This window comes from Pan troglodytes, chromosome 3 (genome assembly GCF_028858775.2).
Source record: "Pan troglodytes isolate AG18354 chromosome 3, NHGRI_mPanTro3-v2.0_pri, whole genome shotgun sequence".
NCBI lineage: Eukaryota > Metazoa > Chordata > Mammalia > Primates > Hominidae > Pan > Pan troglodytes.
In genome coordinates, this window is record NC_072401.2 from 9,960,349 (window position 1) to 9,971,923 (window position 11,575).

The following is an 11,575-nucleotide window of genomic DNA, read 5'->3' on the forward strand; positions in this document are numbered from 1 at the left end:
GCGCACCCCGTGCTGCGGGGAATAAAGAGCCAGCCAGCCCCTCTTGCCTCCTTGGCTCTTCGGACCCCCATGGCAGTGGGGCGGGGCGCCCTCCGCGCTGCTGTGAGTAAAGAGCCAACCAGCCCCTTTTGCACCACTGGCTCTTGGGACCCCCATGGCAGGGGGGCGGGGCGCCCCCGGCGCTGCGGTGTGTAAAAAGCCAGCCTGCCCCTCTTGCCCCCCTGGCTCTTGGGACACCCATGGCAGGTGGGCCGGGCGCCCCCCGCGATGCAGGGTGTAAAGAGCCTTCGAGCCCCTCTTGCCCCCCTGTCTGTTAGGACCCCATCGCAGGGGTCGATGCGCCCCCCGCTTTGCGGGGAGTAAAGAGCCAGCCCCTCTTGCCCCCCTGGCTCTTAGGACCTGCGGTGTACTCGCAGCCTGTTTATCATGTTGTGAGTAATATCACCTCCCCCTCTGAAGATTTTGAGCCTTTTCACTGACCTGTGTACACCCTTTGTGTACAGAGGTTGTACACTCGTCTGTATTTGGTGTCATATCATTCTCTTCCTCCCTTAATATTAGGAACAGTATCACAGGGGTGTTTCTAGTCCCTGCGATATCGGGTGTGATGTCCTCTTCTCCCACGTTGCAATTAGAGACAATATCATTGGGGTCGTGTCCACCTTCTGTGATATTGAAAGTAATATTATCCTCTTCTTTCCAGGATCATGGAAACGATATCCCTGGGGGTTTCCAATTTCTGCCATTTATGTAGTCATATCACCTCCTCCTCCTTGGAATATTTTTAAGGACCATCTCACTCGGGTGTGTAGACTTCCTGCGATGTTGGGAGTAATACATTCTCTTCTTCCGTGTATATTAGGAGCAAAATAACCGGGTGGATGCACACCCAGTGCTATATTGGGAGTAACGTCATACTCCAATCCCTGGAGATTATATTAGGATCAATATCACCGGCTGGGTGTACTCCTACTGAGATATTGAACGTAATATCATGCTCTCTCCCTACCTGGACATTAGGAACAATATCACAGGTGGGTGTACACCCACTGAGGTAATAGGGTGTAATATTAGTATGAATTATTCCTCATTTATTATTAACATGAATATGAATGACTGATATTAATATTCATATTAATTAATAATTGTTAATTAAGGTTTTCCCATTATTTATATTAATATTAATTATTAGTGGCTAATATGACTGTTTTCTAATGAGTAAGGTCAATATCAGTTACTAATATCAGGCGTCATTAATCATTAATATTAATCATTTATTGTTATCCTTAGTGTAAGTATTTAATATTAATTATCGTTATTATCGGTATTGATTTCGAAAATTATATTATCGGTTATTAATGTTGATAATTATTTTTGTGAATAATTGAGATTATTAATTGCGTTAAGTCGCATTGCGCCATTCCACCCCTCCCCCGGCCGCTGGTTTGCGACGCCAAACGGGGACACAAATGCCCCTGAGAGAGCAGCGGTGTACTGTGATAGAGGAGGATGGTCACGTGGTGCAGAGGCGTGTTTTTGGGTACCCGCCCTTCACCTGTGTCGACCTTCTCAACTGCAAAAACAATACACCGCCCTATACCGAAAAGCCACAAGCCCTAATTGATTTGCTCCAAGCTGTTATCCAGACCCACAACCCCACCTGGGCTAATTGGCACCAGTTGCTCATGTTCCTCTTTAACAGCGAAGAAAGGCGGAGAGTCCTCCAAGCAGCAATTGAGTGGCTAGAGGAACATGAACCAGCTGATTATCAAAACCCCCAAGAGTATGGAAGGACCCAGTTGCCAGGAGCCGACCCCCAGTTGGACCCACATGAAAGAGAGGAGATGCAAATGCTAAACCGAGACAGGGAAGCTCTCTTGGAAGGATTAGTGAGGGGAGCTCAGAAGGAAACAAACGTTAACAAGCTCTCTGAGGTCATTCAGGGAAATGAAGAAAGTCCAGCACAATTCTACGAGAGACTGTGTGAGGCCTACCGTATGTATACTCTCTTTGATCCCGATAGCCCTGAAAATCAGTGCATGATTCACATGGCTTTAGTCCGTCAAAGCGCAGAAGACATGAGAAGAAAACTGCAGAAACAGGCTGGGCTTGCAGGGATGAATCCATCCCAATTACTAGAAATAGCTAGCCAGGTGTTTGTAAACAGGGATGCAGTAAGCCGTAAGGAAAATGGCAAAGAGAATGGATGTCAGGCCCGGCGACACGCCGACCTGTTTGTCAGCTGCAGCAATCAGAGGGGCCCCCCCAAAGAGGCAAGGGAAGGGGGGCCCTGGGAAAGCAAATCAGCTTGGCTGTCAGAGTTTGCAGTGTAACCAGTGTGCTTATTGTAAAGAAATAGGACAGTGGAGGAACAAATGCCATCAGCTCAAAAGAAAACAAGGTGACTCAGAGCAGGAGGCCCCGGACAAGGAGGAAGGGGCCCTGCTCAACCTGGCAGAAGGGTTCTTGGACTGAGGGAGACCGGGCTCAAGCGTCCCCAAAGAGCCTCTGGTCAGAATGACAGTCAGGGGTGGAGACATTGACTTTCTTGTAGATAGCAATGCTGAACATTCGCTGGTAACCGCCCCGGTCGCCCCCTTATCCAAAAAGACTATTGACGTCATCAGAGCCACGGGGGTTTCAGCAAAGCAAGCTTTCTGCTTGTCTCGGACTTCTACTGTAGGAGGACATAGAGTCATTCATTAGTTTTGGTACATGCCTGACTGTCCCTTGATCTTTTTGGGAATGGACTTGCTCAGCAAGCTGAGAGCCACTATCTCTTTGACAGAGCATGGCTCTTTGCTGCTAAAGTTTCCCACCACGGGAATCATTGTGACCCTTATGGTCCCCGGAGAGGAGGAATGGAGACTTTTCTTAACTGAGCTGGGCCAAGAGAGAAGACCAGCTCTGGCTAAGCGGTGGCCAAGAGTACGGGCAGAAGACAACCCTCCGAGATTGGCCAGTTAAGACTGGGGCCCAGCCGGTGAGGCAGAAACAGGATCTGGTCCCCAGAGAAGCCCTTCAAGGTATCCAGGTCCGTCTCAAGCACCTAAGAACTTTTGGAATTATTGTTCTTTGTCAGTCTGCACGGAACACTCCCCTCCCGCCTGTTCCCAAGCCACGGACCAAGGACTACCGGCCGGTACAGGATTTGCGCTTGCTTCATCAAGCTACGCAGACTTTCCATCCAACAGTACCTAACCCGTCCACATTGTTGGGGTTGCTGCCAGCTGAGGAGAGCTGGTTCTCCTGCTTGGACCTGAAAGACGCTTTCTTTCCTGTCAGATTAACCGCTGAGAGGAAGAAGCTGTTTGCCTTTCAGTGGGAAGATCCGGAGTCAGGTGTCTCTACTGAGTACACTTGGACCGGGCTTCCCAAAGGGTTCAACAACTCCCCCACCATCTTCGGGGAGGCGTGGGCTCGAGACATCCAGAAGTTTCCCAGCGGAGACATAGGCTGCATGTTGCTCCAGTAGGTTGATGACCTTCTGCTGGGACACCCCACGGCAGTCGGGTGTGCCAAGGGAAGAGATGCCCTACACCGGCACCTGGAGGTCTGTGGGTAGAAGGTGTCCAAGAAGAAAGCTCAGATCTGCTGACAGCAGGTACGTTCCTTGGGATTGACTATCTGACAGGGGTCGGAACGCAGCCCGGGATCAGAATGAAAGCAGGTCATTTGCAATCTAGTGGAGCCTAAGAGCAGAAGGCAGGTGAGGGAATTCTTAGGAGCTGTGGGGTTTTGTAGACTGTGGATCCCAAACTTTGCAGTATTAGCCAAGCCTTTGTATGAGGTCACAAAGAGGGCGGGGACCGGGAACCTTTGGAATGCGGATCCCAACAACAGCAAGTCTTTCATGAGTTAAAGGAAAAACTTCTGGCAGCCCCAGCCCTGGGGCTACCCGATCTGACAAACCCTTTTCCATTGTATGCATCAGAGAGAGAAAAGATGGCAGCTGGACTTTGAACCCAAACTGTGGGGCCCTGGCCGAGGCCGGTGGCCTACCTCTCTAAACAACTAGACGGGGTTTCTAAAGGATGGCCCCCCTGTTGGAGGGCCATAGGAGCAACTGCCCTGCTAGTACAAGAAGCAAATAAGCTGACTCTTGGGCAGAACATGAACATAAAGGCCTCCCATGCTGTGGTGACTTTAATGAATGCTAAAGGACATCATTGGCTAATGAATGCCAGACTCACCAAGCACCAAAGTTGGCTCTGTGAAAATCCCCATATAACCATTGAAGTTTGTAACAGTCTACACCCCGCCACCTTGCTCCCGCTATCAGAGAGCCCTGTCGAGCCTGATTGTGTAGAAGTGTTGGACTCAATTGACTCTAGCAGACCTGACCTCCGGGACCAGGCTTGGGCATCAGTAGACTGGGAACTATACGTGGATGGGAGCAGCTTCTTCAACCCCTAAGGAGAGAGAGGTGCAGGGTATGCAGTGATAACCCTGGGCACTGTTGTTGCAGCCAGATCGTTGACCCAGGCCACTTCAGCCCAGAAAGCAGAACTCATTGTTTTCATTCGGGCCTTAGAACTCAGTGAGGGTGAGACTGTCAACATTTACGCTGATTCTCGGTATGTGTTTTGAACCCTTCAAGTGCATGGAGCGTGATAGAAAGAAAAGGGCCTATTGAACTCTGGGGGAAAAGGCATAAAATATCAACAGGAAATCTTGCAATGATTAGAAACAGTATGGAAACCCCACAAGGTGGCAGTTATATATTGCAGAGGACACCAGCGAGCTTCCACCTTGCTGGGTTTGGGGAATTCCCGCGCTGACTCAGAGGCTCGAAAAGCAGCATCTGCCCCCTTCTGGGCATCAGTGCTCCCTCAAGCACCTGATCTTGGACCTACTTCTTCTAAAGAAGAAAAGGACTTTCTCCAAGTAGAGGGAAGGAGAAGTGAAGGAGGAAGGATGGATTCGGTTACCAGATGGGAGAGTAGCTGTGCCACAGCTGCTAGGAGCTGCAGTTGTACTGGCTGTGCAAGAAACCACCCATCGAGGTCAGGAGTCACTGGAAAAGTTGTTAGGCCAGTATTTCTACATCTCGCCTTTTTCAGCCCTTGCCAAAACGGTGAGGCAGCGGTGTGTTACCTGCCGACAGCATGATGCGAGGCAAGGTCCAGCCGTTCCGCCCGGCATACGAGCTTATGGAGCAGCCCCCTTTGAAGGTCTCCAGGTGGACTTCACAGAGATGCCAAAGTGTGGAGGTAACAAGTATGTACTAGTTCTTGGGCGCACCTACTCTGGGTGGGTGGAGGTCTGGGTCTTCCTCCCCAAACCTGGATGTTAGCAACGAGATCACAGAGGGGGTGTACACACCCTGCGACATTGGAAGTAATATGATCCTCTCCCCACCTGGATACTGGGAAAGATACCACAGCGCGTGTATACGTTTCCTACGCTGTTGCGAGTAATATCATTCTTTTCCTTTCTGGATATTAGGGAGAATATCACAGGGGTGCTGTACAATTACTTCGACATTGGGAGTAACATCATCCTCTATTTTCCTGGATATTGGGCACAAAAACACAAAAGTGTGAACAACCCCTGCGATATTTCGAGTAATATTATCCTCTCCCCTCATGATTATTAAGAAGAATATCGTAGGGGTGGGGGATGTACACCCCCTTTCATGTTTGATAACATCCTCTTTCCCCCTGGATATTAGGAACAATATCAGGAAGGGATGTACAGACCCTGCGACCTTTGCTGTCATATAATTCTCTCTCCCCTAGATATTAGGAAAAAATGTCACTGGGGATGTGAACAGCCCTGCGATATTGAGAGTATTATCATCCTCTCCCCCTTGCATATTGGGAACAACATCACAGGTGGGGTGTACTGCCTCTGTGATATTGGGAGTGAAATTTTCCTCTCTTGCCCTGGACATTAGGAAGGGTATCAGAGGGGTGGGTGTACATTCCCTGCGATATTCAACGTAACCTTATCCTCTCCCTCCCATGGTATGCAGAACAATATTACAAAAGAGGTGTACCCCCTCTGCGATATTGAGAGTCATATCATCCTCTTTCACTCTGGATATTAGGAACAATATCACAGGGTTGAGTACACCCCCTGCGATATTGGGAGTTATATCATCCTCTCTCCCTGTGGATATTAGGAAGAGGATCACAGGGCTGTGGAAACCCCCTGCGGTCCTGGGAGTAATATCATCCTCTCTCCCTCTGAAAATAGGAAGATTTTCACAGGGGTGTGTTCACCCCCTGTGATATTGGGAGTAAGATCATCCTCTCCACCCAGGAAATGACTAACAAGGTCATGGGGGGTGTACTCCCTCTGCGATATTGGGAGTAATGTCGTCCTCCCCAAACCTGGATGTTAGCAACGACATCACAGAGGGGGTGTACACACCCTGCAACATTGGAAGTAATATGATCCTCTCCCCACCTGGATACTGGGAAAGATACCACAGTGCGGGTATACGTTTCCTACGCTGTTGGGAGTAATATCATTCTCTTCCTTTCTGGATATTAGGGAGAATATCACAGGGGTGCTGTACAATTACTTCGACATTGGGAGAAACATCATCCTCTATTTTCCTGGATATTGGGCACAAAAACACAAAAGGGTGTACAACCCCTGCGATATTGGGAGTAATAGCATACTCTCCTTCCCTGGATGTTAGAAAACAATATCATCAGGGCTGAACACCCCCCACGATAATTGGAGTCATGTTTACTCTTTCACATGCCATTTGGAACAATATCAGAGGGGGTGTTTACAAACAGGGGTGGTGTACACCCCCTGTGATATTGGGCGTAACATCATTCTCTCCACCTCCGGATATTAAGAACAATATCCCGGCGGGAGGTGGTACACCCCCAGTGATATTGCGAATAATGTCATCCTCTCCTTCCCTGGATATTAGGAATAATATCACAGGGGGGTGTACACCTTCTGTGATATTAGAAGCAATATCATCCTCTCCCCCTCTAGATATTAGAAAAACAATCACTAACGGTGTACACCCACTGTGATATGAGGAGTAATATCTTCCTAGGGTATTACGAATAATTTCACTGTCTGTACACACATGGTGTACACTCACTGTGATATTAGGAGTAATGTCTACCTAGTAGATAACAAATAACATCGCAGTGTGTACACCCACTTTGATATTAGCTGTAATATTTTTCTAAGTTGTTACAAATAAGATCACAGGGTGTACCAACATGGTGTACACTCACTGTGATATCAGGAGTCTTATCTCTGTAATATATTGTGAATAATATCACAGGGTGTACACCCACTGTATTATTAGGAGTAATATCTCTGTAGGATATTACAATTAAGATCACAGAGTGTAGAGCCACCGTGATATTAGGAGCAATATCTTTCTAGGATATTACAAATAATATCACAGGGTGTATGCCCACTCTGCTGTCTGGAGCAATATCTCCCTAGGATATCAAAAATCCTATCACAGGGTGTCCAATCTCTGCCTTCCAGGTTCTAAGGGATTCTCCTGCTTCAGCCTCCCGAGTAGCTAGGGTTACCCGCCACCACGCCCGGCTAATGTTTTTTTATTTTCACTGGAGACGGGGTTTCACCACGTTGGCCAGGCTGGTCTGGAACTCCTGACCTCAGGTGATGCATCAGCCTCGGCCGCCCAAAGTGCTGGGATTACAGGTGTGAGCCATGGTGCTGAGCCAAGAGTTATATATTCAATTCATTTGGAAACACATCTCCCGTCTTTGAGTGTGTATGTACTTTTATGAAGAAATAGTGTCGGAAAACCGAAGGATGATAATAAATACAAAAAGTAACAGGCATGTGAAAAGCTCTTCCAATTGATAACTATAAGGTTTGATTTCGTTTTCAGATAATGGGGTCCTAGCTCTTGTGTCGTCCTTTTACATATTCTACATCAATGGAAGTTGTAGCACGGTGTCAGAATAAAGTAGAGTGTATTTCACGGCTTCTTAATTTTTTCAATTAGACTGGGATGTTTTTCTTAAAGAGAGAAGGACATTGTCATGGCATTGTATTTTTTCAGAAAAGAGTAGGCCGTATTTTACTGAGATCACGGATTTGTTAAATATGATGTTTTGGTCTTCTAATATTCTTCAGCGGATTTTCTCTAAAGTAGTATGTACAGAAAGCCTTGTATAGCAAAAAAGTAAATCACGTAATAATTCTGAGATTCTTTGGAATTGTCATAACTGAGAAACATTGCTGGCGATGTATGATCCGCAAGTGTGAAAGTGTTCCTTGTGAATTGCTTGCATCCAGCATTAAAGGCTGGTTTTTATCTTTTATTTTTCCAATCCTCTTTACTTCTCAAGGTGTCCAAGACACACAGAGCCACGGAATCTCACAGGTGTCTGAGAATTCCTCCTCCTGGGACTCTCAGAGGATCCAGAACTGCAGCCGGTCCTCGCTTTGCTCTCCCTGTCGCTGTCCATGTATCTGGTCACGGTGATGAGGAACCTGCTAAGCATCCTGGCTGTCAGCTGTCTCTCCCCTCCACACCACCATGTACTTCTTCCTCTCCAACCTGTGCTGGGCTGACATCGGTTTCACCTCGGCCACGGTTCCCAAGATGATTGTGGACATGCAGTCGCATAGCAGAGTCATCCCTCATGCGGGCTGCCTGACGTAGATGTATTTCTTGGTCTTTTTTGCATATATAGAAGGTATGCTCCTGATTGTGATGGCCTATGACTGCTTTGTAGCCATCTGTCGCCCTCTGCACTACCCAGTCATCGTGAATCCTCACCTCTGTGTCTTCTTCGTTTTGGTGTCCTTTTTCCTTAGCCTGTTGGATTCCCAGCTGCACAGTTGAATTGTGTTACAATTCAACATCATCAAGAATGTGGAAATCTCTAATTTTGTCTGTGACCCCTCTCAACTTCTCAAACTTGCCTGTTCTGACAGCGTCATCAATAGCATATTCATATATTTCCATAGTACTATGTTTAGTTTTCTTCCCATTTCAGGGATCCTATGGTCTTACTATAAAATCGTCCCCTCCATTCTAAGGATTTCATCGTCAGATGGGAAGTATAAAGCCTTCTCCACCTGTGACTCTCACCTAGCAGTTGTTTGCTGATTTTATGGAACAGGCATTGGCATGTACCTGACTTCAGCTGTGGCACCACCCCCCAGGAATGGTGTGGTGGCGTCAGTGATGTACGCTGTGGTCACCCCCATGCTGAACCTTTTCATCTATAGCCTGAGAAACAGGAACATACAAAGTGCCCTGCGGAGGCTGCTCAGCAGAACAGTCGAATCTCATGATCTGTTCCATCCTTTTTCTTGTGTGGGTGAGAAAGGGCAACCACAGTAAATCTCTACATCTGCAAATCCTGCCCCTTGGTCACATTCTTTTTGTGGCTGATGGCTTTTATTCCTTTCCGCATTTCCTTTGTGAATATTGCTTTCTTCGTTACGCCTTTCACTGGAATGGGTGAGGATTCTGGGATCCTTTGTTTAGCAGAAACCTCATGACAGAATCCTCTATACCTAGGCGGCCTCCTTTAGTTTCTGAGCAATAACCCTGTCATCCAGCTGGAATCACAACCATCTTTTTATATACACGAAGTCCTCACTTCGTTTTGGAATTCCCTGAACACTGACTTTATGGAAACAATGTACAGGAGGTCCTCCAACACCATTGGTTGTTCAAAGTTGTGTAGTTACACTGTTGATGAAAAATAAGTGGTTTCACTATACATAATTTTGCTTCAAGGTGAAGTTTCCAAGAGACTTTCAAAGATGTTAAGTGAGGACATACTGTACATCAAATTCATATCCTCTTCCACAGTTCATGTGGAATTTCTTTATAAACTGCTTCTAGAGAATCTATTTAGGCAGGTTATGTGTAGCGATCCATGTCGCTGTTCTCAATCTTGGTTTTGAGTCAACTCACCTGGGGAGCTTACAAATGATGAGGCCTGGGTCTCAATACCTGAGATTCTCATTTCCTTGCACCTGTGTGAGTATGTGGATTTTTTTTTTTTTTCTTTTAAAGCACCAGAGGTGGTTCCAATGAGGAAGTTTTTAGAGTCATCAAGCTCCAATGAGTGAGAACAGAAATTAATTGTAATATGATTTCTTCAATTATTATCTTCAAATGCATTGTCCATCAACACCATACAAATGTTTATTATGCTGTTTTTTCTTACCATTTCGCATTTTCTATTTCTTTCTTTTCCTTATTTTTTGAATCAGAGTTTCGCTCTTGTTGCCCAGGCTGGAGTTCAATGTCACAGTCTCGGCTCACTGCAATCTCTGACTCCGGTATTCAAGCAATTCTCCTGTCTCAGCCTTCCAAGTAGCTGGTATTACAGGCAAGCGCTAACATACCTGGCTAATTTTTTTTTTTTTTTTTTTGTATTGTTAATAGGGACAGTGTTTCTCCATTTTGGTCAGGCTGGTCTTGAACTCCCGAGCCCAGGTGATCCGCCCGCTTCCGCCTCCCAAAGTGCTGGGATTGCAGGCATGAGCGACCGCGCCCAGCCACCACTCAGCATTTACATTTTACATTTGTTGAAGTTGTAGATTTATACACACATTGATTGCTGCTTTGTGATACACTTGCATATACATAAGATGGGAAATAGAAAAGAATAAAATGGGCACAGTATCCCTGAAGTTTCACATTCTGAGACATTTTAAAAATATTTGCTCTTCAGAAATTTGTTTCAATGAAGAAACTGTGGTATACACACCCAGTGAAGTATTATTCAGCCTAAAAGGGAAGAAACTCCTCTCCGCTGCAGACAAAATGGATGAGATTGCAGGTCTGTATATTAAATGAAAGAAGCCAGGCACAGAATGACAAATATTTCATGTCCTCACTTCTATGTAGGAAGGAAAAAGGACACCTTGGCCAGGTGTGGTGGCTCACGCCTGTAATCCCGGCACCCTGGGAGGCCGAGTTGCATGGATCACTTGAGTCCAGGAGTTCGAGACCCGCCTGGCCAACATGGTGAAACCCCGTCTCTACGGAAAACACAAGCAATGAGCTGGGCTTGGTGACGTGTGCCTGTAGTCTCAGCTACTCGGAGGGCTGAGGCCCAAGAAGCGCTTGAACTCGGGAGGCTTAGCTTGCAGTGAGCCCGGATTGTGCCTGCGTACTCCAACCTGGGCAACAGAAAGAGACTCCATCACACACCTACACACAAAAGGAATCTCAGGAAGATGGAAAGTATAAAGGTGATCAGCAGACGCTAGGAAGAAAAGGGGTGGCATAGGGAATGAAGACAAGTGGATAATTGGGTCCCAAAATACAGAAAGATGGAATAAGTGAGTTCTAGTGTTTGATAGTACAGTATGAAAATTTTAGTTCACAAGAATTGCTTGCATATTTCCAGATGCTTTGGTAAGAAGCTTCCTAACTTTCTCATTATGCTGGTTTTTAAGCTCTTCTCTTTCTGCTCTTGAAATCATGCTGGTATTTTGTTTTTTGTTTTTTGTTTTGAGATGGAGTTTAGCTCTTGTTGCCCAGGCTGGAGTGTCATGGTGCAATCTTGGCTCACCGCAACCTCTGCCTCCTTGGTTCAAGCGATTCTCCTGCCTCCACCTCCCGAGTAGCTGGGATTAC

At 46.6% G+C, this 11,575-nt stretch overlaps 1 pseudogene; it reads left to right on the plus strand.

Moving 5' to 3' along the window:
* The first annotated feature begins 6,320 nt into the window (after window positions 1-6,320).
* LOC107966562 (olfactory receptor 7E24-like) lies at window positions 6,321-9,127 on the plus strand (annotated as a pseudogene).
* Window positions 9,128-11,575: the final 2,448 nt, after the last annotated feature.